General features: G+C 43.7%; 1 protein-coding gene across 5 annotated transcripts in view; it reads right to left on the bottom strand.

The window, feature by feature from the left end:
• Nucleotides 1-21,509, bottom strand: part of KANK1 (KN motif and ankyrin repeat domains 1) — a 165,316-nt gene that overhangs the window by 58,627 nt on the left and 85,180 nt on the right. The gene's annotated exons all lie outside the window — the stretch shown is intronic.

Here is a 21,509-nt window from a genome sequence, read left to right as displayed (position 1 = left end):
CAAGATCATTCTGCAGCATGGACTCCAGGTTAAAACAGGAGCATTTGGCTTTCGAAAGGCTTTGTCCACACACGATTTCTACCAGTTTTTCCCATGCTGGTAGCACCAGGGCAGTGCCATCAGTGCTGGGAACGGTGGGAAATATGTCAAAGTTGCAGGTGATTTATCCAAATTATTAAATAACCTAGTGGTAAAAACACTGACAGCACATGAATGTGAGAGCTCCCACAGTTGCTGGCATCATTGCAGATGCACCTGTGCTAGCCCAACCGTGGGAGAATGACTAAAGTTTCTCAGTGCGGGTATAGCCCAGAAGAAGGATCCTACAGTGCGCAGCACAGGAGAGGTGGCCAGGAAACATGTGGGGTAGGGGTATCCCTACTCACCACTAACCCTGGTGCCATCCAGATCGCTTGGGAATCTGGGTAAAGGCACGCTGTTAGGAAGGGTTTACACCAGGGACCAGCCTAGTGCACAGCAGATTCAGGAATAATAAAGCACAAAGGTGACAGAGCTGGATTTTCATTCTGGCCCCCCACCCTGATTTGCACAATACCCTTCTTGGCTGCCGCAGAGAATCCGGGCCATTAATTTTAACTGGAGGGACAGAACTGGGATAGTTTACTGGTACCTCTCCCATGCTGCCTTCTGGTTCTATACTTTAAAAAAAAAAAAAAAAAAAAGTTTAAAGTTTCATCTTTCTAGTAGTTGTGTGGCCAGTGCCAATGACTTAGAGATAACTGAGTTTGCAAATAGCCTAAAACAATAGTTAGAAAACAAGGTGGATGAGGTAGCACAGCTTGAACCTCTCTCGCCCAGAAGTCCCTCATCTGACAACATCCCTAATCTGGCATGATTTCAGTTAGCTGGACAACCACTTATCGTGGGTGGCCAAATTCCCCATAGTCCCATAAAGTTTGTTTACACCCACCAAGCATGGCTCTCAGTGTTTTGTGCTGTAATTCACCCCAAATGTCTTCTAAGAGCCCAGCGAGCAACACAAGTGTTGACAATGCTGCTAGCCAATACTGACCTCCCATCATCTGGCAAATACTCTCATTTGGCACTGGTCCCAAGAGCGCTGGACGAGAGGTGCAACCTCTATCTCTAGCATCTTGAGAAGCAGCTATAGCACCACTGCACGAATTAATAGCTGTAAGGTGAGGTATTCCCTTCCCCTCAATAAATACCAGTGATAATTTAGAGGTTGGTGTGGTTGTCTAGTTTGCTACTCATCAAGGGCATATTAAAAAGAGAGGAGAGACTCAACAAAAAAATTGCACAATCTATTCCAAGTGCCAGGGTCATTTTGGCCCCACAAATTGGGTGGCCTTGGTGAAAATACCACCATTTCTTTCCTCCTAGACATCAGCTAAAAATAGAAGCCCAGGCAGCAGCAGTCCAGCGGTGCAGCTGATGAGTCCCCAGAGGAACAGGCAGAGTCTCTGAATATGTTAGAACTCCTGTAAGGAAGAGCAACTGAAAAGAGCACCGCAATGCGTGATCCCATTTTTAAAGTCTGCGCAATCTGAGCACCATTTCATTTTGTTGTCTCAAACAGGTGGAGTCTGGAGCAGTACAAATACCTTCCCTTGACTCCTTACTGACCGTTCCACTGTAAACTAATTTCATATTTCCCGTTACACTAGTTTTTAATAATTTTACTACATGCGGAAAGCTTTGAAACACTAATTAGAATGAGCCCCAAAAACCAAAATGATGCCATAGAAATTTATCTGAAGCACAAACAGGAAACTCACACTTGTTCCAATAAAGCAAAAATTACAGCTGTTGTGGCAGCAATTATTTGCCCCTTGTGATGTGTATGCAAGTATGTTGTTTCTCAACAGGGTTTATGCTTCACTTTGTTGCGTACCTAGAAACAGAGGGATAAACTGATTCAGCAAATAGATAGCTTAGACACAGAAAAAGAAACTCACGGCACCAAGTGTTTACCATTGATGATCTCTTATGTAGAAGGAATTACAGACCACGGCAACCCTGCAATATGCAGGGAAGTGAAAAAACGGTTTATGGACCAAATGAACAAAGGTTATAAATCACAAAATAATAATGAAAGCATCCAAGACAGACTACCAAGCAGAAAACACACAGCTTCTCAGGTCCACAATGTGACATGTTGCCCAGTCAAATTCCAATCATAACAGGATATCAGATTTCTGAATCAACAAGCAGAGCAGAAAAAGAAAACACACCCCATTTGTCAAATTTACAGCGAAAGCCAATGTTTAAATATTAAAGCTTATAACCAAGTATAACCATTTCCTCCCAAAGAACAAAACCCAGAGCTATGTTCCATCTTCCAAGTGAACAGTGTTCATCTCTGTACTTTGGATATATGAGATACTGTAAGTTCCATGGATGTTTATCCATTAAAAAAAATTTAGCTTGCCATGTTGAATGTTTAATCTTATCTGCTCTTAAGACTTACTATCTTCGAATATATTCATTGCAATACAAGGAACCCCGTGCTTTACTAACACAGACACCATCTTCCAATTTACAGATTTTCATTTAGCTCAAATCTGTATCTGGGAAATCCAAAGCAAACATCTGTTGAGGGGCTTTGAGGTTTTGTCTATGCATAATACAAAACAATAGTACTACACACAAATAAAAGCACACTTTAAGATCTTTTTATGTGTAAAAGCTTTTATGGTATAGTCTGAGGTGTGAAAATTAGGCCAACAGCATTACTGAGGTGTAAAACACCCTCTATAAGTGATGGTCTTAATCATAGACAATACCTGGGGTTTATGAGGGGGCACAATTTGTCCATGGACAAATTCTTCCACCAACTCAAGCACCATCCCTTGAGGAAGTGGATTAATTACTGCAACAAAAAAACTCCTTCCATCACTACAGCCTCTAGCCTATGGCACTAGACATGCACAGGCCTTTGCATATGCCAGTAAAAGCATAGCTACACTATTGTAACTGTGCTGACATAATCCTTAATCTACATATAGCCTCCACTGAGAGAAGGGAGTTTTGTGCTGATACTATAAGGTTTGGACATTCGTGAGTTTAACATTCGTGAATTCAATTATTCGCAAGCGGCTGCCACTTCCCTGAGGCTCTGGGCAGGGAGTGCCAGCAGCCATCGCTTGGCTGGGGCTCCGGGAAAATGACATTCATCATTTGCGAATTCAGCATTTGCGAGGGTTCTCAACACAGAACCCTCGTGAATGTTGCGACCCTACTGTACACAAAGGATCACTTTCCCAGATGACAGCAGGCTTCTTCAATCTACAGAACTGCATCTTCTCTGGCAGTTACATCAGCAGAGCTATGTTGCAGAGCTGTGATTTTGCTCACCATGCCCCTGCCTGTCCATTCATGCACAGAATGAATTTTGTTATGTGTACCGAGGCATGTGTGGATGTGCACCTCCAGCAGAAACAAACACTCTCTGCTAATCAGTTGCGTGACATTTGAATCTGTCCCGGGTGACTGCCCAAGCGCTCAGCTTACAGAGAACACTGCTACCCATCACAGCAATTTTGTCCAACCTATGTGTAGGTCACATGCAAGTTGTAATGATGCAAAACCTGCATGGCACACATGCATCAGTCTCACAGTTGCACAGGTTTTTAATTAAATCCATTTTAAAATTGCACCTTTAAACTGGTGTGCTTCTTCACATGGAACAAGAATTTGGAAACGAGGCAATCTAGCATAGCGACAGGAAAGGAGAACGCAGACATCTAACCCCTGTACAATGAAAAAGCTTTAAGAATTGATTCTTGATTTTCTGAAATGAAATGCAGCTATACATAATACCTCAACTGCCACATTTCTGTCCCAAGAGAGGAAAAGCGGGCCAAATACAAACCAAATATATTCTACAAAATAATGTTTTAAAATATCCCTCTTTTCACAATGCATGCTGAAGTGTGCGCTCTGCATTGGAATAGCTCAACTAAATTGATGCTGGATTGTATTCAAGAAGCACAGAGTTAGAGACCACAGTGCAGCAAGTTTTAACTATTATAGTGCTGTACCTGGTTTACCTGGAGATTCAGACCAAAATAACCCATGCTTATCTACACTACTATTGGTGCAAAACTTTCCTAAGATGAACAAGGCTATGGATGACAGAATTCACATAAAAATGCAACTCCATAAAGAGAGAAAACACACCTACCCTCTCATAGAGGCTGTACAAAGGAGAATTAAAAAGGAGCTTGCATTTTTCATTCCCACCCTTAAGCTTTCTGCCCTCACTAGCCCTGTTTTTACATGCTTATTCCATGCCTGCCTGTGAATACTACGATCTAAAGCTTGAGGGTAAATGCAAAACAAGCAGAGACTAGCTATATCAAGGCCTATTGCTCAAGTAAACCATTTTTAAATTGCCCTCCTGTGCCTTGAGCTTCAATTTTGCAGAAAGCAGGTTCTTTACCAATCAATGCATGAAGCTTTGATAAAAATCACTAATAGTCTTGAGAACCCAAGGGGCCCGATCCACCACTGTCACATCATCTACACCCAAGCAAACCCTACCAAGTTAGAATTAGGGCTTAGTTTGACTTATACAGCTGATGATATTTGCATAAATGTAGATGTGAAGCAGGCAGGGTGTTTAATTGTCTCAACCACCAAAGTGTTTCTCTAGCATTCAGAAACCATCTCTGGGTTATTAACTGGGAAGATCCTATGTTCAGGTTTCACAGCTTGTTTTGTTAATGCTGAGAACCAACAGATCAAAAGGCTATAAACGCTTCAGGTCCCTACCTAGAGGAGAGAGGCATTCATTTGAGAGCAATTTGCAGGATCAGACAGACACCCGCTTAGGAGCCTGAAGCTGGACCTTCCATCCTAGGGTGACAGGGTAAGAGACTTACATATACAGTATCGGTTGGTTTTTTTTTTTTGTTTGGGCGGGGCTTTACTTTACTTCTATTTTTAGGAACACGAGAATGACCATACAGGGCTGGGCCAAAGGTCCATCTAGCCCAATATCCTGTCTTCCAAGTGGCCAATGCCAAGGGCGTCAGAGGGAATAACCAGAACAGGGTAATTATCAAATGGCCCATCCCCTGGCCTCCTGTCCCAGCTTCCAGCATTCAGAGGTTTAAAAGCACCCGGAGTATGAGATTGCATCGCTGACCAGCTTGGCTAATAGCCACTGATGGGTTTCCCTCCCCCCCCCCCGCCCCACTTTTTTTTTTTTTTTGTGAGACCTCAGTTTTGACCTTCACAACATTGAGTAGTAACAAGTTTTTCCATGAGTTGTGAGAAATACTTGGTTTTATACCTGATGCCTGTTAATTTTGTCTGGTGACTCCTGATTCTTGTGTCACAGGAAGCGATAAAACAATACTTGCTTCTTCACTTTCTCCACACCATTCATGGTTTTATAGCCCTCTATAGATACCATAGCCCCTCTTCGTTGTCTCTCTTCCAAGCTGAAAAAGTTTATCATCTCTGCTCATGTTGAAGCTGTTGCATATCCCTAATATTTTTTATTGCCCTTCTCTGTACTTTTTCTGTTTCTGAAATCTGAACAGCATACAGTGCTGTAGGTGTGGGCTATGGATTTAAACAATGGCGTTATCATAGTTACTGTCTTCTTATCTCTCTTTCCTTATGCTTCTTAACATGATTAGATTTTGTGACTGCTACTGAAAATCGACCAGGTGCTTTCAGATAATTAGCCACAATGACTAGAGCCCTGCAACTCTGTGAATATCTGTGGGTATCCACATCCACAGATGTGTATGCAGATACCCATGGCTCATTTTTGCAGATATGGAGGCAGATTCAAATTTTGTATCTGTGCAGGACTCTAAATCCTTTGCATTAATCAAAGTTGAATTTTATCTCCCATTGGCCGTGTCTACACTAGCTCCAAACTTCAAAATGGCCACGCAAATGGCCATTTCGAAGTTTACTAATGAAGCGCTGAAATACATATTCAGCGCCTCATTAGCTTGCGGGCGGCCGCGGCACTTCGAAATTGACGGAGCTCGCCGCCGCGCGGCTCGTCCAGACAGAGCTCCTTTTCGAAAGGACCCTGGCTACTTCGAAGTCCCCTTACTCCTATGAGCAGATGGGAATAAGGGGACTTCGAAGTAGGTGGGGTTCTTTTGAAAAGGAGCCCCATCGGAACAAGCCGCGCGGCGGTGAGCCTCGTCAATTTCAAAGCGCCGTGGCCGCCCGCATGCTAATGAGGTGCTGAATATGTATTTCAGCGCTTCATTAGTAAACTTCAAAATGGCCATTTGCATGGCCATTTCGAAGTTTGGGGCTAGTGTAGACACAACCATTTTGTTGCCCAGTCACCCAATTTTGTGAGATCTCCTTGTAATTCTTTGTAATCTGCTTTGGATTTACAAAATTATTCCACGATCATTATGTCTGCAAACTTTCCCTCACTCTTCAGCCCCTACACCCAGATCATGTGTGATATGCTTAACAGCACTGGTTTCAGTATAGAGCCTTGGGGGACCCTGCTGCGTATTGCTCTTCCACTCTGGTCTGTTTTGAGTAATGTCCTTTTACCAGTAACAGAGAGGTAGCCGTGTTATTCTGTACTCCAACAAAACAAAGCAGCAGAAATGTAGCACTTTAAAGACTAACAAAGTGATTTATTTGGTGATGAGCTTTCGTGGGACAGACCCACTTCTTCAGATCAATTTCATTTCCAATACAGACATATACAAGTACAGAGAAACAAAAAGAAGAATCAGCAGCACAGGGAAATCATTCATCTACAATCCCTTCCTTTGATGCTCGTAATTATCTCAGACAGGACAATTAACATCCCCCACCTCTCACCCCCTTCCTTCTATCCTATTTGATTTGTGAGTTTTTTTTATTGCAATTTTTTTTCCTTTTTGATCTTCTCTACTTATGTATGTCAGTCTGTATTGGAAACGAAATTGATCTGAAGAAGTGGGTCTGTCCCATGAAAGCTCATCGCTGAATAAATCATTTTGTTAGTCTTTAAAGTGCTACATTTCTGCTACTCCTTTTACCAGTTACTAAAATGTAAGAGAACTTACCTTCTTATCCCATGACTGCTTGGTTTACTTAACAGCAGTAAAGGACTTTGCTCAAGGCCTTCTGAAAGGGCAAGTAGACGATATTTACTCGATTGCCCTTGTCCAGGTGTTTGTTGACCCCTTGAAGAGAATTCCAATAGATTGTAGATGAATGATTTCCCTGTGCTGTGCTGACTCCTCCCCAACATATTGTGTTAATTTGTCTGCAACACTGTTCTTTATTTTTAACAGTAAGAGCAATGCATAGTAAAGACCCTTTGGTTTAAGAAGGCTGCCCAGTCACTCTACTAGCCACTGATTACAAACTCCCAAAGGGAAGAATCACAAGTACCTGAGCCCAGTTGGATCTACTGTTGGTGAGCTAGAAACTATTTCCTGTAAGTGCTTGAGAGCCTGCCTAGGAGAGATCGAGGTGCCACCCAGCTAACTGGCAGAGCATTGCCACAGCACTCACAGCCAGCAGAATGTGTTTCAATTGGTGGTGCACATCCCTCGGTGCACATAAAAATTGTTCTGCATGTGGATGAAAAAAAAATTATGGGGAACATTGGCTAGGACCCAGTGTAAGAATGAGAGAACTGCAAGATCTATGCCAAGAAAGGCTGACATGCTTGGGAGGTTCACTCGGAGACCACAGACTGGGTCAAAGATGCAGCTAGTTCTGTAATTATGACAGTAGACAACTACGCCTGGTGTAGAGCCTAAGATACATAGAGGTGTATCTCCAGCAGGGATGTTAACTGGTTAGGCATGAGGTGGCCAGCTGTGCCAGGCCAGAGCATCCCCAGCCAGGGTGGGACCAACAGGCTGGATAGCAGGACACTACAGCCGCGGTAGAATAAAGACAAGACCTCATGACCATGGCAGGACCGAAGATAAAATAATTAAATGATTAAGTGTTATCATTTACCTGGTAACCATCTTAACATCCCTAATCTCCAGAGGAAGATTTACCATAGCATCATTCTTACTAAGCCCAAGGTTATTAGTGACTTGCCTTACTCCCTGGAGAACGAGGGTTTATATCCCTTGCCATTACTTTTTAATCCCATTTCATGTAACCGTGAATGCTCTCAGGTTCCATACAACACCCCAATTCATTTTTTAATCCTGCTAAGCCTTCCCACGGTGCAAGTGAAGAAAATGCCTAAGTGAATTAATTTCCCTGCTGATGTCTGATAGGCTGGGGGGGATTAACTTGCTGATAAAGAGTGTTCACCCAGTTGTTGCTGGCCTGGCTCATCCCACCCTGCAAAAGAGACCATCTTCTGATGGCATCGCTCTTCTAGTCTGTACCCATATGCTCTGCCCTAAGGAACTATCCTCTGTGGGAAAGGGAGCTGACTCACAGAGGACAACATAGCCTGTAATGATACATAGTCACCTGTGAGCAGCTAAGTGCATCCTGTAGTGCAGGTACTTGCTTTGGCACTGCACTGAACATTACAAAGCCATCGTCCAGTGACACCCTCCCCCCGCTCAATCCCCAAAGCAGCATCCTTGCAGGATTTGTGCGAAGAGGGATGAAAAAGGAAGCCTTGTCACAGACGTAGAAGTCCTTTCAGCTTTTCCAGGTAAGGAAAATGCAGACCCCTATCACATTGTATTAACTTATCTGCCTTCCTCCCAACCAAAACAACAAGAGCAGATCATTTTTTTCCAAATTCAGTAAAAAGCTCAATAATTCAAAACCTGCAGTGCATGTGAATATGAGGTGGTCCTTAAAAATAACATCAAACCATACCTTTTGTAACCCCTTCTTTAAAGAACAGCACACACCTGATTTGTAATGCAATACACGTCTACTGTAGGATGCTCACAAACTTTTCACATATTCTGTGTCCCCACACTTTATATGTGTGTGCGCGCGCCACTATCTTCCTGACTTTCACGCCCAACCCTATTTTAATTATGCCAATTTTACTTCACTATTTTCAGTTTTCTTTCTTAAAATGTGTGTTGCCCTTCATGGCAGGAATGCCACTAGCTTCCTTTCCCTTTTCAAAGCCAAGACTTTGTTAGCAACATGATCAAAACTCAGATACAGTATCAAATCCCACAGTGCACTGCACATATTAAAGGGGGAGTTACCCAACATTTTGAGATCACATATCATTTAATATTTAGATCTGAGTTGTTCACTGTTGGGCTTTTAGATGTTCAACATTTATCAAAAATAATCAAGAGGGTTTTTTGTTTTGGCATAGCAACAGGAGCCACAAAGAAGTCCTTAAAAACCCACATGTGGTTCCCAAGTTGCAGACCCCTGTCCCAGTCTCTCCATAAAGCACTGGCCTGTAGAGAAACCTGCATAGTACAGCTCTTGCAGGAGCTGAACTGTAAGAAAGCAGGAAACCTGTATGACCATCCAAGACCTCTAGGATCTAAAAGGCTGGGAGTTAGTTCAAAGCTGGAACATCTATGGCTTCCTTCTCTTCCTCCACCACTGCTACAACTATGTCTACATGGCAAAAAAAATAAAAAGGCCCACAAAAGCAAGTCTCAGAGCTTAGTGACAATTGACATGGGCTTGCACTATCAGTCTAAAAATGGCAGTGATGACGCTCAGACTCAGGCTGGAGTGTGGGCAGAAAAAATAAAGGGCAATGTTATGTACAGCATAACAGCACACAGTAAACTTTCACATAACAAGGTATGCAAGAGCATGCAGTAAACACTAATAATGGGGGAAGTCTAGAAGTTTTGATATTTAGCAGAGCGAGTTACAATTGTAGAAGCCCTCATCCCTGGTTGGACCCTTCTCCCAACCTCCACCATCACATCTCCCAAAAGAATCAGAGTGCACAACGAAGAAAAACGTACCCCAGTTGTGTCCTTCAGCACTCCCTGTTGCAGATGGTATTCCAACCCCCCCACTAGCACTACTCTTCTGGCAAGGAATCCTGCCACTCCCTCAGACTTTGGCTCACCAAGCCAAGGCATAACGAAAGGAAACGTTTTCCACATCATTTCCTGGGAATTTCAGGTCAAACACTCCTATCCTGGATTGGTATTCTTCTGCCACTGGGCAAACAGGAAAAGTTTCCAGACAAATATGATGTTGTGCAGTCTGCAGAAGTGGTCTTTTAAACTGAATCAATGCAAACGTGCTTTGCAAAGATTTTTGTCGTCAGCATTGCCTCAGAATTTTTCATTTTCTTTTGAACTGACTAGTGGGCTGCAGGAATTGTGAGTCCAGGTTATAAAAAAAATAGCACCTGTGTGTCACCAGTATAAATGGTTTTGATGAAGATGAGTAGGTGGTTGAGTGAAATACACACTCTTACACCTTGTGCGTGCTACCGATTCTGCAAACACACTGAGGTAAGTAAAGTATACCACTAAGTCTGGAGGGCGTGGAGCCTGGGGCATCCCCTCCACTCTGCCCCCACCTATTCTTACCCCCATTCCGCTCCCATACCACTCCCCACCCTGACCCCTCCTCTACCAAGCAACACCAGATGGGAGTGAAGTGGAGCTGAGGGGGCAGGTGATGTTGTCACCAGTCCCCATGCTGCCCAGGCCCTACATCCCCAAGGTGCAGGGTGCCCAAAAGCACTGTGTCTGGAGAATGGCCACCCCGAATCATCAAATGGACAGGACGGCTCTGCCAGTAAGGACTTGTCTTCACTACCGGCCAGACTGACAGAGCAGCGATTGATCCAGCAAGGGTCAGTTTATTGAGTCCAACACAGATGTGGCAGATCAACGGCCCATTGCTTTCCTGTCAACTCTGGTATTCCGCCAGAATTAGAACCGCAAAGGAGTCGGCAGGAGAGCATCCCCCTTTGACATCCTGGAGCGCAGACCCTGCAGTAAGTAGAGCTAAGTATGTTGACTTCAGCAACACTATTGACATAACTGAAGTTGTGTAACTTAGATCTAGCTCCTTCCCCTTCTCTCCCTGGACTGCAGACCTGCCCTTATTCACATAACTAACTTCGTGCCCAGGAGTTCTAGATTTATTTATTTTAAAGTAAAAGCTTAGGTTCTGGTGACTAGCAAGATTTCATAGAAAAACCGGTCTACATTTCATCACTAAAGACAATTCTCTCTGCTGTTTAGTCATTCTAGACTTAGTTTATGGGTTTACTGTTCACTCACCCTAACCTATCTGAAATGACACATTTGGGATTGTTTTTTAATTCGGACCGGTTGGGGAAAGCTACTTGCTTATACTGTACAGGAGTTTGGTTGACTTAATTCTGGTTTGAAAAACTTCTGCCAAATAAAAATTAAAGCTTTAAATTCCTTTAGAGTTGCTAGTTACTGAAGCCAAACTCAGCTGTACTTAAGATGCAAACATTTGCTCTGTTTACATAAAGCTGATTTTGGCAGCTGGCCTGTACTTTGTGAGATGTTGTTTATAATGAGGGTGTTTCAGATAGGGAGTTAAGGGTGTGTCTACACTGGCAATAATCTGAAATCTTCCCACCACTGCTCTGTCACTGGTACAGCTGCACCAATAATAAAACAGCTAGTGTCCAGCAACCACTGGCAGTTTTACCACTCTGTCATCTGCAGCTGTTCAAAGGAAAACTGGATGTCTGAAGGTTAAAAATCTCTTAGCCTGTCTACTTAGCACTGCCATCATTATTGGAGTGCGTGATAAGGTGGCTCGGAGAATTTCATAAAGCTGTTCATGTAGCTTAGCTGGAGTACGATAAAGGGAGTACAGATTCCTGGAGAGTAGTTCTAGGGTTAATATGCACCGTGTGTGGTTGAGAGGGGTGTCCATGTTACTCTGTAGCTTTACAAAAAACAAGCAGTCCCATAGCACCTTAAAGACTAGCAAATGTGCTTATTATATAATAAGCTCTCTGAAGAAGTGGGTCTTACCCATGAAAGCTCGTTACCTAACAAATAAATCTGTTAGCCTTTAAGATCTATAGGTTCTTTGATAGAAGTTTCTCAATCCTGCTTCTTAATAAAGCAGTCGTGTTTCTGAAGGCCAGCTCCTTTTCTGTGTCAGTGGTCTCTAGAAGCAGAACAAAAGATTTCTACAAGGTCAACAGAAGTATCTGGTACATAAACCCTGGCTAACTTTAAATGAAGGTTATTTATTTATTCTTCGCCTGCTAAAGCATCTGGCTGTGCAGAATTTAAATGTGCGGGCACACTTTAAAAAAAGGAAAAGTTCAGAAATTCTCAGTTAAGTGTTTATGAGTATTCTCTAACATATTTCATTTATAGATCTCCAGTTTGCAAATTAGGGAGATCTGCCTTAGAAGGAGTTTTCCTGTGGAAAAGCAGCAAAACTCACAAGCTGAGACTTAAGTTTATCTGTGACTCAAAGTACCTCTACGTTACCAAACAAACAAAAAACAAAGACACACAGTAGTAAGTCAACTCACCCTGTCTAATGCTATAGGGCAAAAGACAGCAGTACTGTATGTTCAGGCCCAGGCTGGCTCTCAGGCTGTAAGACCCAGCAAAGAGGATAGGTTTCAGAAGCTTGGGAAAAATCATTAAAAGTAAGGTTTAAAGGAAAGAAAGTGATGTCAGTCCAAGCCAAACGAGAAGAAGAATCTTGGAGAGTATAAAATATTTCATGATTCTAGATTAAAATACCATGAGCACCATAGCCTATCGCTAGATTTTATAAAGCTGAACAATTGACTTTCACCTGTAAGGAGCAGCCAATACGTTTCTGTATAGCTGGGTGGGAGTGACTCCATTTTTTTTTCAGTCTCCATTGCACAAGGGCCTAGAACTGAAACTTGCTTTCCTCCCTTTCAAGATCTGCGGCACCTGCTGTGCAGAAGGTCAGCACTTCTGTATCTACCAAATTGATATTGCATTTCCATTTGCAAATCCTCAGTCCTACGGTTCTTAGGCCTGCCTGCAGTGTGTCTGCATAGCTGTGGTCCTTATATGCCTGACCTAAGGCCATGCTTAACCTGAGACTATGAATTTAGCACAGCACTGTAAAACCCTATTTCTCGTTCATTAAGTATTCCCAAAGCTGGTGCACTGGTTTTGTCATTCCCCATCAGTTACCAGGCGAGCTGCACCCCATCCACCATGAGTGCATCTGCAAAGGTGATATGCCTCAAGATATCATCTGCTTTGGGGTGGAATCAGGTGATTCTCCCAGTAAGGGCTTGTCTACATGTACAATGCTGCAACTGCAAAACTATAGCTCTTTAGTGAATGAATATGTGCCTGTGCCAATGGGAGAGCTTCTGCAACTGACATTGTTAATCTGCCTCTGCAGGATGTGAGGATACCTAGGTCTTCACATCCTTGAGTTGTGTAGTTATACCAACCTAGCCCCCAGCAAAGACTGTATTATGTTGATGGATTTTTTTCTCTCTCACACACACACACACACACACACACACACGGCTGAATTACACCCCTGTAAGCTGGGAGTGTGGATATAGCCTCAGACTAGGTCCACGGTTACAGACTCCTGTGTGTTAACTGCGATTACCTCCACAGGCCTAGTTGCAGTCAGTATCCACAGCTCAGCTGTGTGCAGTTATTAAACCACCAGGATAAATAAAAGGAAAGGAAATGCTCCCTCTCCCTAGGGTGAGCACTATATTCTATCCAGATGAAGGAACAGTGATGAACAGGAAATATTCCCTCCATGCACACTTTCTTCCCTGCTCCCATCTGTAATGGTAGAGAATTGCTCAGATCTGGGATAAGGAATGGCCTGGGTTCAGAATATTTGCATTGCTAGTTTTAAATTCTTTGAGGATTGATCAAAGTATCTACAGTATTTAGGAAACAATCCTGCACAACATGGGTCTGTACTACTCAGGCGAAAGCAGGCGAGGGAAGCCAGACAGCCGTTATTCCTCATTTTTAAATGTCAGGAAATTCAAAGCTATTGTGAGCAAAAATGTTTTTATCCCCCATGAGAAAGCTGCCAGCTGAGATGAAAGTGACTCAGCACCAACACAGACTGAAAGGCTCCCAAAGCAGGTATTAACTGGAGGGGGACAGGCAACACACACACAGCACACAGTAGGCCTTTTTAGGATGCTGTATGTAGGTTAGTCATGCACCGGCCTTGGCCCGCAAGCATGGAAAATCCTGGCTCTTCCTGGCACAAGAAACAATGGAAGTTCCACACATCCTCTCTCACAGCACATAGCAGACTGACAATCTGAGCTTTGCATTCTACAGGGTAAGACAAAACACAGCATCGTTTTTATTTGCATAATTAGATGTTCATTCTTAACTTAAACCTTGTGAAGAAAAGCAGTTTGGTCTTAGGAAGAGTTTCATTTGCGAGTGTTAAGTTGGTAGTAACAAATGCAATAAAGCACACTTAGAACAGCGTGCTAAGCTCATTAAATAGGGTGACTGTATTCCCCTATGGTAAATACGGGACACCCTGGGGGCGGAGATTGTCCCCGCTAAAACGGCATAGATCAGCAACCTGCATCAGGCAATGGCTGCACCCTTCTTTCCACCCAGACCTCTTACCTCCAGCCTGCTCCTGAACCCCTCACCCACTGCTGCACTTTACCTCCTACCCAAATGCTCAAACCTCAGCCTGCTCATGCGCCCTCTCTCCCAGCCAGAGCCCACACACACCCACTGGGGCTGGAGAGAGAAACAAGCCTACATCAGGTTCTTCAGGGCTCGGTGCTGCAGATGCCAGAGGGGCTCTGGCCCTAGCCCCATGCCGCACAGGGCTCAAGGCCAGGGGGCTGTGGCCCTGTGGGACACAGCGAGGGCCTGGGAAAGTGGCTGTGCCCTTGCACCACGCAGAGCTCTGGCCTCAGGTCCACAGCAGGGGCTGCCCTGGTAGGGCTCCAGCCCCGGCTCCACCCCAGCCCTGTGGCGGGACTCCAGGAGGGGGGCTCTGGCCCCATGGGAGGTACCCACAGCATACAGAACTCCAGCCCTGGCCCAGTGATGTGACAGGGGCTCGGGGCGGGGGGTGGTGGCAGGGGGCTCTACCCCACACTGTGCAGGGCTCCAGCCACAGTAGGATTCTGGCTCCACCCCAGCCCCACAGTGGAGATGGGAGGTGATGGGGGCTCCGGCAATGGCCCCAGCTCCCCCTCTCCAGCCCCCACTTTCCCAGCCCCCAGCTCCGTCCCCAGCCCAACCAGGCATCTGAGCCAGGCTGGCGCTGGCAATGGCGTCCCAGTGGTGCAGCAGGAGGGGGGAGCTGCATTTTAAAAATGGCAGTGGCTGGAAAAAAAAGCCCTGCGAGTCTCCGGCCAGCACAGGGAAAGGTCACCGGGGAGGGCCAAATAAGGGACTATTGGCCCCATTTAAAAAATAAGTCAGGACGCCTTTTCGGCTCCCTAGGTACGAGACAGATGGTCACCCTATCATTAAAACAACTTCGGCAATTACTTACAGAGGTGCTGCACAGATTTTTTAAGTCCAATCCTTGGTAAATAGAAGCATTTTACTCTAATGAACCTGGATGTTTAGGCATACTGATGAGCAGTATTATGGGTGAGAGATAGGGTGACCACACTGCCCTCTGGCAAATACAGGAGACCAGCCTCCAGGGATGGGGGATCTGCTGTCCCATGGCAGGTTTCCTTAGACATGAGGGCGGCTGCCCCACAGTGTGGCACTGTGGATGGAGGCTGCGCAGTCTCCCAGCGGGGGGTGGGGGGGAGGGGACCATGGAATGTGGCAGCCATACCAGGGAACAGGGCGGTTGCACCACCAAAGTGCTCCCCAGGACACTGGGTGCCAGGGAATAGGAGCCGCGCAAAACACAGGACAATTTGCGCATTTTTTAAGAAGGTCAGGATGCCTATGGGACAGCTTAAATAAGTGGCTGTCCCAGGACAAACAGGATGGATAGTTGCTCCAGTTGGAGATGATGCAGATTGTGTCCCCCTATTACAGGGAAGTCTCACAAGTGGCTGATAGTTGTAATCTGTCTGGTGAGGGAGGGAGTTAGGTAACAAAACAGGAGTCCTGAGAAGCTGATTGACACAGTGGCAGCTGAATCCCTTCTGGTAATGAGATAACACATTTCCTTTACTTCTAATATTGCATGACAGTCACAGCAGCTAATTCAACAGAATAGCTCTTCCTGGTGAATGATCTCTGTGGGCTTCAAAATATCCAACAGTTTCTTCTTGCCCAAGGAATAGCCTAGTTTGCCAGGTGAGAAATACCTGTTCTACCACCAAACCTAAGGGGGCACCCATCCATATCTTTTCACTTCTTTAGCAACAAGTCACCTGTACCTTCCCTCTGCAACCCCATCCATTTTGCTGCCAACCAAATAGAGTCAATTCTGACAGCTCCCTCCAACATACCCCCATCACTCTCCCCGTTAATACATCTTGGCGCTAAACTCTCCACAAAAACCAGTGAACTCCAGGTTCTCTCATGCCAATGCAGCAGTGATAAACGAGACCGCAAGGAGTGACTTTCTACCAATGGCAAACATGGAACTATAGGAATAAGAGCAACAGCATTAACCCTAAAGCTGCTGTCTTCCTGCTTCACTGCAGAGCTCTTGCCTGGGACCTCTCCAACTCACAGAAGGACCCCAGGAAACTTCAAAATCCCCTTATTCCTATCAGCTCATAGGAATGAGGCAATTTTGAAGTGGGTGGGGATCTTTTGAAAAAGGACCCCCATCTGGACGAGCTGCATGGAAGCAAAAAGTGGCAATTTTGAAGAGCCGCGGCCGGCACCATGCTAATGAGGTGCTGAATATGCATTTCAGCGCCTCATTAGTATTCTTTGATTTGGCCATTTGCATGGCCATTTTGAAGTTTTGTGCCAATGTAGACACGGCCTTAGAGAGGTAGCTGTGTTAATCTTTATCTTCACAAAACAAAAAAGCAGTCCTGTAGCAGTTTAAAGACTAATAATTTATCCAGCTCTAGATCTGAAGAATAAGCTGTAGCACTAAACCTCATCACCTAATACATTATTTTGTTAGTCTTTAAAGTGCTACAGGACTGCTTTTCTGTACTGAGTGAGAGTTACGTTATCACCAGGATGGTTATAGATAACAGAACTGGCCCACACAAGGCCGGTAAGACGCAGGGTGCAATAATGGACTTGGCTTTCTATTAAAAGACTATGAGGTTACTTTCCAGTGACTGGCCATGCAGAGGGTAAAACAACTTGCTTCTGATGCCAGCTGTGGGATTTCCCACTTAGCTCAAGTGAAAAAAGCCTGTGTTTGGGCAGGCAGAGGCCACACACTGTTCTAGCTCATGTTCTCCCCCCTTACCCAGAGAGAGTTACATAGTAATTGTATCCATTAGAAGCATACCTCCTAGGGCTGATGCCCACATTCTTTTCAATAACTAGAGCATGACTAACTCTTGGTATCAGCTAAAATCAGCAGCACACCCTCCAACCCAGTACATACACAAGCATCCACTGCTGCACTGCACAGTTATTTTGCCTCAGAGAAATCAGACATTTGCATTCAGCACAAGGTTGGGGGAACCCTGTACCTTTCCACCACCTACGAGCCCGAAGTTTTCAAATCCCCCTGTGGGACTGAGCCTGTGCTGGTGCTCTGATCTATCCTGTTTCTCTGCTACCGACGAAGACCGCAGCATTCTGCTTTCCCCAAAGCAGTTTCAGCACAGGAACAAGAGAGGCACACAGTCCTTTGTTGCTGCTATTTGGAGACAGGGATTCTCTTTAGACTAGTCCAAGGTATCCTTTTCAGTTCTAATACAGAACTAAACTGACAGTAAACAAGCTGAGAGACACACAGTAAGCTCAACTAGCCCTAGATTAACAGATTTATTGGGAAAAGACGACCCACTTCGTCAGATGCATCTGATGAAGGGGTCTTTGCCCACAAAAGCTAACGCTCCAATGAATCTGTCTTGTAGCACTTTAAAGACTAACAAAATAATATATTAGGTGATGAGCTTTCGTGGGGCAGACCCACATCTTCAGATCTGGAGATAATGCTGTACTGGAAATGGAAGTGGGTCTGCCCCATGAAAGCTCATCACCTAATAAATTAGCAAATTAGCCACATTCCTCTGAAAATACATTTATTGCTCAAGCCAACTGTTCACACTCAATTGGCCAAACAGCCACACGTAGCCAGAAGACAGCATGTGGGACACCATGCCTCTAGGCATTTTCAAAGAAAGCACTTGCACAATTGTTAAACTGTATTTTTGTAGCCTGTGTTTTACAACTCCTTTGAAATGCTCCAGTATTTCCGTGGTACTGAAAGACACCCAAGTTCTCTCAGTTCCAGTTTGCCTCCTGATGCTCACTTACTGCTGGGAAATACAATGCCGCTAGGTGGTTTATTATTAAAGCAGCAGCCTCCACGCAGATAGAAGGTATTGTCACTGATTGGATATATTATAATTGTGTTTGGCAGTTATAAAAAGTAATTGCTTTACCAGGAACAAAAATTAACAGCGAGTTAAATACCTGCTAATTTCTACTTCAGCTGATACACCGATATCTAAATTTTACACACAATCAGTCGTACCACTGGCATTTGCAGGACTGAGGCTACAGCATAGGTACAGGGAAGTCAACCCTCAACCGCCAATAAACTAGACTTTCATGTAAACCATGCATGGGCTAAGCCTACAACTCTGTGCCGACATTAGCAAATAGACTTTATTGGGAAGGTATCGCACTGCACATTCCAAGCTGTAATCAGACACCTATTTCCTAACTGAAGTTTTAGATGTAAAGGTCATATTGCAGTATGATGAAATGCTGGATCAAACCCAAGGCAGGTAACGGCTGCCAAAACCCCACACGTCAATATTAGACCCATAATGTGACTAATTAACCATATTTGGCTATTTTATTTCCCAACATTCAATATTTAGCTATAAAACATTAACATAAAAATCAGTATAATGAAGGCTTTCTATGATATGGTATGATGCAAACTCCTGGTAACAGACCTGCCATCAAAAGTTCCTGTGGGAAAAAATATCTAGAGATTATATAATAAATTAGGGTTTTTCCCTCTTTAAGAAATGCTCCGAGAGGGGTTGTTTTTTGTTTTTTTTTAAATGACAACTGAGAAGTAATAAAATCTGCAAAATTATTCTTGGCTTCTCTATACAGGCTCCCTAGTAGGCAGCACATTTTCTATTATGTACAATGCTATAAATAAATAGACTATTTTTAGTAACAAGGGAGGGTAGCTTCAATAATAGTCACGTTGTCCACAGGACAAAAACCAATAATTGATCTGCCTCCCAAAACTATTCAGGATGCGTGAGCATCCAGTGCAGCAGCAGGAAGAGAACTCATACCAGAAGCAGTAGTGCCTTCTGTTCACTCACTGGAGGAACTAGGGATGGAAAAATCCCAGATTCATTAGCACCTTCCCAACACAAGTGCTTGCAAAGAAATGGGAACATTTCTGACCCACTCAAACCCCAAATGGAAACAAAGTTTGGAAAAGGTTTCTGGACTAAGCCACTGAACCAAGGATGGTGACACTGAATAGGGTGACTTATGAGACTTATACTGTATTGCAGCTGGCTCTTTGTTCCCAGCTAAGGGCTCAGTTTTTAGTGCTGCTGCCCCTTAGCTGGCTTTCTGCCTCTTGATAAGGACTATGTCTACCCTAGCCCCAAACTTCGAAATGGCCATGTGAATGGCCATTTCGAAGTTTACTAATGAAGCGCTGAAATACATATTCAGCGCCTCATTACAATGCAGGCAGCCGCGGCACTTTGAAATTTACACAGCTCGCCGCCACGTGGCTCCTTTTCGAAAGGACCCCACCTACTTCGAAGTCCCCTTATTCCTATATGCAGAAGGGAATAAGGGGACTTAGAAGTAGGCAGGGTCCTTTCAAAAAGGAGCCCCGTTGGGACGAGACACGCGGCGATGAGCCGCGTCAATGTCGAAGTGCCGCGGCCACCTGCATGCTAATACGGCGCTGAATATGTATTTCAGCACTTCATTAGTAAACTTCAACATGGCCATTTACATGGCTTTTTCCATTTCCATGTAAATGGCCATTTCAAAGTTTGGGGCTAGTGTAGACACAGCCAAGGAGTTTTATTTTGTCTGTCTGTTTTTATGTCAGAGATTTTCTGGTCAGAAAGGTACTGGGCCAGGGAGGAGCAAGCACATTGACTGGCAGCACTCATCACTTTCACTTCTGTTTCTGTCATCAAGGAAGTACAAACATTACTGAGTGCAAGTTGTATTTTCCATTGGCTAGAGTTACTGAAGAACAGAGCCAAAAATGTTAAAGGTAATAATGCCTAGGGGGATTTAAATCTTTTGTGGCTAGCTCCTTCCTCTTAATTTAAGATATCTCCTTAACATATTTCTTTCTGGCAATGGTTGGATAGTCTTGGAAATGGAATAAGTTCTAGCAAAGTATTAATTTGCACCTATCTACACCTCCCCGGTGCACTGGGGTTATCATATATATATTATAATCTCAGTAATAATGCTAATAAAATGGCAAGACAAAAATAAGTTATACTGTTCTTCCTTTGTAAACTAAATCAGTAGTTCTAATAAAAGCTTCTGATTAATTTATTAATCATTTTAGCTGTAGTTCTAAAATTTCTATGTCTATGCTGCAGTTGAAAGCAATTAAGAATTCTTCTCAATAATGCAATACAAAAGAATTAATGGTATTAGTTAGCCAGCAGACAATTAAAAAGTTTCAAAGGCAGTATTTTGAGAAAGTGCAGTATGTGTTTTATACATCTGTGGCTACCAACAGTCTGTGCCCATCTGAGCCAAACCTTTTCTGCCCCGTCTATTACAATGCAAACATGAACAAAATATTTTAATTCTTTTCTACGTTTTACCACCCCAAAGTGATTTTCTTGTATGCCTCAGAATGAAGCCATCAGCTGAGAGTTCCTCACAATTGTTCCCGCATAAGAAACAGTTTGAACAGGCAAGCCAGCAGAGCACGCTCTGTATACAAAGTGCAAAGTACAAAAGCTATTCACCTTCCAACATGGTTTACATTTGCCCTAATGTTTGTTTTATTTCCTATGCCAAATAGAAGAAATACGGCTGTAAAAATCAAATATTGAGGTATGGAAAACGTTGATTTATTCATGCTTATTACAGATAATGACAAAGTCATGGTTACTCATATTTACCTTTATTTTAACTACACATCTCTGGTGGATTTTGCCAATTTAAGCACAGACAAAAAGCATAAAAGCTTAATTTCCGTACAGACTAGACCACTAAAATAAAAGAAGAGGAAAAGAAAAAGAAAGTTTTAACTTTGTTTTGCCCAAACTATTATGTTTAGTTTTTCTGACAGCTTCTATGCTATTTATATCTTATTTACAAGTACTGTATACAGTTATTCATTTAAGCTACTTTATTTTACAAACTTTTAGACTACAGTTACACTAGCAAGTTTTGTCGACAAAACTCTGGTTTTGTAGACAAAAAGGTAGAACATCAACGCACAAAATACATTTTGTCAACACTGTGCTGACAAAGATCGCTACACTTTTGCCGACAGCATTCTGCCTCTCACCCATGAGGCTTAATGCTACTGTCAACAGATTTATGTCG

Source organism: Carettochelys insculpta, chromosome 5 (assembly GCF_033958435.1).
Source record: "Carettochelys insculpta isolate YL-2023 chromosome 5, ASM3395843v1, whole genome shotgun sequence".
NCBI classification, from domain to species: Eukaryota; Metazoa; Chordata; order Testudines; family Carettochelyidae; genus Carettochelys; species Carettochelys insculpta.
The sequence above is the reverse complement of the archived record's forward strand: the minus strand, read 5'-3'. Positions and strand labels throughout refer to the sequence as shown.